The 6,276-nt window shown below is 48.2% G+C and overlaps 1 protein-coding gene across 3 annotated transcripts in view; it reads right to left on the minus strand.

Moving 5' to 3' along the window:
- LOC149456143 (NACHT, LRR and PYD domains-containing protein 3-like) overlaps positions 1 to 4,859 on the minus strand; it is a 90,742-nt gene extending 85,883 nt beyond the window's left edge. For 2 of the 3 annotated variants that reach the window (XM_089685384.1, XM_089685385.1), the window contains exon 1: positions 4,619 to 4,859. The gene's annotated coding sequence lies outside the window, so the exon portion shown is untranslated. The remainder of the gene's footprint in view (positions 1 to 4,618) is intronic. The other variant, XM_089685383.1, reaches the window with a different exon arrangement.
- Between the last annotated feature and the right edge of the window lie 1,417 nt (positions 4,860 to 6,276).

The following is a 6,276-nucleotide window of genomic DNA, read 5'->3' on the forward strand; positions in this document are numbered from 1 at the left end:
CTGCTTGATCGCCAGCTCCGGCGCCCCCACACTAAATCCACCACCATCCCGGCGGCAGTGGGCCCCTGAGCTACCGCCGGAGGTCCTGCCAACACCCTGAAGGGGTGCTGGGCTTTCCAGCCCTCTGGCGCTCCGTCCCTCCGGCGGAGCTCCAATGGATCGAGGCCTACCGTGGCCTACTACGGCACACAAACCCGCGGTGTTACCTGCCGGCCGCGGCCAGGACCGCGGCCGCGACGAACTGTGACAAACCGGGACGCCTCCGCTCCAACCGAGGGGACAAGGGGACGCTACCACTACCCCCACCCCGTGAGGAGAAGCCACCACCACCGGCATGGACAGGGTAAGCCACCACCACCAGAAAGGCACCCCGGCTCCCCACCATGTGCTACACTGCCGCCCCCTGTGCCCCACCACCACACAGCCCCAGGACACTCCAGCGGGCTCCCTGGCCCTCTCCACCGGCGCCAAGAGCCACCCCTGCAAGACCAGGCTGCCGTAGCCCCCGACGTGATCCAGCGTGGCATCACCACCACTTGGCCCCCACACCACCCGTGGCCACTAACCCACAGCCTGGCGCGGTCATTCAACCTGAGGCTCAGGCGCCCAGGCCTCCACCTGGACAGCAGAAGCCTCCATCCGGGCAACAGCGAACCCCCAAGGCTCCCTACAGCGTCCCCTGCATCCACCAACCCTTCTCCTTCTATCTGGGACCTCCACCTGGACCCTAAACCCTGCCAAGCAAGTCTCCACAAGAGCACGCGCACCCTCCCGCAAGATACAGCCACACAACGCTCCTGATCCGCCCACCCAGACACTACTCACGCCGACCCCAACCCAGCTCGACCCAAAAGGACAAGAAACAGCCGCACAATGCTCCAGATCCGACCACCCAGAGACCACTCACACTGACCCCAGCTCAACTTGACCTAAAGACTAGAACCCTAGATGTAAGACACCACAACGAGAAACCCCACTGCACGCCAGACTGTCTCCAATCAAGCGCCCCTGGAAACCATCCATCCACACCCAATCTCCTCTCCCTACTCCTACTCACCTCACCGGCAACAACGTCCTTGATCCCCTACAGTCCGGCTTCCGTCCCCTGCACTCCACCGAAACTGCCTTACTCAAACCCTCCAATGACCTTCTAACCGCCAAAGCTAATGGCCACTATTCAGTGCTCCTACTCCTCGACCTCTCTACAGCATTCGACACAGTCGACCACCCCCTCCTCCTCAAAAAACTACACTCCCTTGGCATCAGAGATTCTGCTCTCTCCGGGCTCTCATCCTACCTATCACACTGCTCTTTCAGCATTACCTATAACACTACTACCCTCACTCCCCCTCTCTGTTGGGGTCCCTCAAGGCTCCGACCTCAGGCCCCTTCTCTTCTCCATCTACACCTCTTCCCTTGGCCAACTCATACACTCTCATGGCTTCAACTACCACTTCTATGCTGACGACACACAAATCTATCTCTCAACCTCCCACCTCACCCCCTCAGACTCCGCCTGAATCACAAACCTACTAAACGACATATCAGACTGGATGTCGCTCCACTTCCTTAAACTGAACCTCTCCAAAACCAAGCTCCTAGTCTTCCCCCCAGCCCGGACGCCACCCCCCATTGACTTCTCCATCACATCCAACAATGCCACTATCAGGCCCGCCCCGCAGGCCAGAGTACTTGGTGTCATTCTGGACTCCAACCTATCCTTCCAGCCCCAAGTCCAATCACTAACAAACTCATGCAGACTCCACCTCCGCAGCATCACCAAAATCTGCACGTTCCTAACCCCAGAAACCACTAAACAGCTCATCATATCATGACTCGATTATTGCAACTCCCTCCTCACTGGCCTGCCTCGCCACAGGCTATCCCTGCTTCAGTCGATCCTGAATACGGCAGCCAGACTCATTCACCTTACCAACCGCTCCATTTCCGCCACCCCCCTCTGCCATTCCCTCCACTGGCTTCCAATAGCACAACGGACCAAATTCAAAATCCTAACACTGACGTACAAAGTTGTCCATCATACTGCTCCAAATTACATCACTGACCTAATATCCAAGTACCACCCAACACGCACACTCCGCTCCTCATAAGACCTCCTTCTCTCTAGTTCCCTGGCCTCCTCCTCCCATGCCCGCCTCCAGGATTTCTCCATCCATCAGACTATCACCTACTCTCCTCTCCTTTAGGCACACCCTGAAAACCCACCTCTTCAGGGAAGCCTACCCCACCCCCTGCTAATTGCTGACCTCCTCCTACCACTCCATCCCCCACAGCTATCTCCTCCTGTACCATTATCCCCTCCCTCCTAGATTGTACACTCAAAGGAGCAGGACCCTCGAACCCCTCGTGTATCACATTGTATTGTTATTATACTGTTGCATGTTCTGTCCCCCTTTGTAATGTACAGCGCTGAGCGAACTGTTGGCGCTTTATAAATACTGTATAATAATAATATAAAGGGTAGTTCAGGATCGGGATGTACCAAAATTGGTGCAGAAGTGAAAAAGAGTTTTCAGATTTGTGCAGCCTGTGCCTCAGAGGTCCACACAAAGGGTACCCCTTTCTTTGTCAGCTGTGTAATTGGAGCTATCACTTTAGAAAAGTTTCTTATAAATTTTCTGTAGAAGTTGGCAAACCCGACGAAACGTTGAATTTATTTAACATTTCCAGGGGCTGACCAATCTACCACTGCTTTGATCATCTCGGGATCCATGCTCACTCCCTATAGAGAAATGATATAGCCTAAGAACTGGATCTGGGTTTGTTCAAACTCACATTTTTCCAATTTAATGTAAAGTCTATTCTTCCTTAATCTTTCAAAGACAGTGCAAACATGTTTGTGGTGCTCCTCCCAATTATCGGAAAAGATAAGGATATCATCCAGATAAGCAATTATTAATTGGTTCAACAGATCCCAAAAAACATTGTTGATGAAATGCTGAAACGTTGCAGGGGTGTTGCAAAGCGCAAAAGGCATCACCAAGGATTCAAAATGCCCATACCTGGTTCTAAAGGTGGTTTTCCATTCATCTCCTTGACGAATGCGGCCAAGGTTATATGCCCCTCATAAATCAAGTTTTGTAAATATCTTGGCAGAACGAAGTGTTTCCAACATTTTAGAGATCAAGGGTAATGGATAGCGGTTTTTAATAGTGATTTTATTCATGTCTCTGTAGTCAATGCATGGACGCAAGGTGGAGTCTCTTTTCGAAGAAGAACAGGGCTGCTCCTGAAGGAGAAGTTGAGCGTCTAATAAAGCCCTTCTCTAAATTCTCATCGATCCACACCCTGAGTATTTTTAATTCAGGTTCTGACAGATTGAAAAGGCAGCCAAAGGGTATTTCCGCCCCTGGGAGCAGCTCAATGGGGCAATCATATGGGCGATGAGGGGGTACTTGATCGTCATTTTTCTTGTCACAGACATCCCGGAACTCATGGTATTGTGTGGGCAAGTTGTTATATGACTGGATAGCCACCACATCACTTTGCGATTCCTTGGCCGGTGACAAGCTTGGTTGGCAAAGTTTCTTACAATATTTTTCACAGTTGGGGGACGTAAAATCTATAGTCCGTGCTCGCCAGTTGATGGAAGGATTGTGAGTGGAGAACCAAGGAATGCCCAGGATGATGGGACACTTGGATGATGTAATCAGCTGAAAGCTGATGGTCTCACAATGGTCAGCCTCAAACAACAGTACCAGGGGAACCGTTTTATGGGTAACAGGTCCTGAAGATAAGGGTGACCCATAAACTGTCTCCATATCAATAGGGGTAAATGTATTTCTTGCTTGAATATTATTGTTGTGGTCAAACTCTATATCCATGAAGCTCCCCCCAGCCCCGGAGTCCAGCATAGCTGAGCAGGAGATTTCATGACCCTCGGAGACAAGTTTAATGGTGACAAAATGAGAGAGTACACTTTATTTTCTTTAGGGATCAGTGGGGAAACAGACTGGCTAATAGAGTTTATTTGTTCAGGCTCAATCAAATCAGTCCCCTCTCTATAAAGTAGACATCCTCCATGTATACACCATCTATATGGAGTCTACACAATATACAGACTACCTCTTCTCTATACAGTAGACATCTTCCATGTACACATCATCTATATGGATCCTACACAGTATACAGACTCCCCCCTCTCTATACAGTAGACATCCTCCATGTACACACCATCTATATGGAGCTTACACAGTATACATACTCTCCTCTCTCTATACAGTAGACATCCTCCATGTATACACTATATGGAGCCTACACAATATACAGACATCTCCCTCTCTATACAGTAGACACCCTCCATGTATACACTATATGGATCCTACACAATATACAGACTCTCCCCTCTCTATACCATAGACACCCTCCATGTATACACCGTCTATATGGAGTCTACACAATATACAGACTCTCCCCTCTCTATACCATAGACATCCTCCATGTAGACACCGTCTATATGGAGTCTACACAATATACAGACTTCGGGTCTATGTGGAATTAGAGTGCAATGAGCGGAGTTCCCATTTCCTGACATCTCTCAGAATATGGAACTCCGCTTTGTTTAGAGCAGCCAGGAGAATGATTGGTGGGGTCTCACCTTGTTAGATCTGCCCATACATCCTCCAATCAGATTGTTTGTACTTCCCAACAATAAAGAGACCTGGAAAGATTTCTAGAAAGGTGAAGAGTCCAATCAGAGAAGATTCTGGAAGAAGCACAACACTGGCAGGGTCCAACTTCTTATCCTATGAAGACCAGAAGTGAGCAAAGAGGATATTCGGCCTTGTCTCATATACCGTCCTTCCAGATTCCCGGAAGAGAGGGGGAGGGGGAGGAGAGGGATTTCTAGTAACATAACACACCTCCACCTGTATAGACTGTTCAGATGTCATTCATGTGTAACACAACAGGGCGCTGGGTGCGTCCACATTCCTCAGCCTGTATAACAAGCTGAACAAGTCTCACCTTAAGAGGGCTATTTATAAAATGATCTGCACAGCTACTCAACCAACTGCCAGGGATGGGGGACTGAGGGTGGGGGATGGGGGATTCTGGTATCTCCAACTATTGTATGTCCTCAGAAATCAGCCAGCAGATTATACTTTCCTCTAAATTTCCCGTCAGGACTTTATTGCATTCATAATCATTAACCACGCCATCGATTGTGTGTAAATAGAACAATAACAGCTTTATTTATACAAAACCATATTAAACACAGAGCACAGCATAAATCTGTATAACCAGATATAAGAACATATCGATGTTAGATATACTAATAACCCCCCTTACAAGTCACCGGCAGGCTGGTGGAAGAGACTATTAGTATTTCTCCATTAGTAAGTCCTGTCATGTAGATCCCATTCAATTACTTCAATCAAGAATCTTCTTCAGGCAAAAAAACACAAGAGATATCTGGGTGTCTGAAATACAAATAAGTTGTAATCGCATGTGTCACCCCATGTAAAGGTTTTGTGGGTCTCTCAGGAATTCTGTACAACAGACACAGAGGGGAAGATTTACTAAAACAGAATTGGGTACAACTGTGCATGGGAGCCAATCAGCTTCTAGCTTCAGCTTGTTCAATTAAGCTTTGATAATAAAACCTGGAAGCTGATTGGTTTCTGTACAGAGTTGCACCAGAATTTGTACTCTCCGACTCTTAACTCCCATACCTTTTACACGATATTGCCAAAAGTATTGGTCACCTGCCTTTCCACACACATTATTATTATTATTATTATACAGGATTTATGGCGCCAACAGTTTGCTCAGCATTTTACAATATAACGGAGACAATACAGTAACAATACAGTTCAATACAAGAGGGATAGGAGGGCCCTGATCCTGGGAGCTTACAATCTAAAAGGGAGGGGTTAGTGGTACAAAAGGTAATAATTGTGGGGGATGGAGTGGTAGGAGGAGTAGAAGATTCCATTATTAGCTGAGGGCAGGATAGGCTTCCCTGAAGAGATAGGTTTTCAGAGATCGCCTAAACGTGAGCAGAGTAGGTGACAGTCTGATAGATTGGGGTAGAGAGTTCCAGAGGATGGTGAAAGCTCTGGAGAAGTCCTGGAGACAAGCATGGGAGGAGGAGACAAGGGAGCTAGAGAGCAGGAGGTCTTGTGAGGAACGGAGAGTACGGTTTGGGTGATATTTGGAGACAAGATCAGTGATGTAATTTGGGGCGGAGTTATAAATGGCTTTATATATTATTGTTAATGTTTTGAATTTTATCCATTGGGCATTGGGAAGCCA

The sequence above is a fragment of the Staurois parvus genome, unplaced genomic scaffold (assembly GCF_062004578.1).
Source record: "Staurois parvus isolate SC_StPar_1 unplaced genomic scaffold, SC_StPar_1.0 ptg000374l, whole genome shotgun sequence".
Lineage (NCBI taxonomy): Eukaryota > Metazoa > Chordata > Amphibia > Anura > Ranidae > Staurois > Staurois parvus.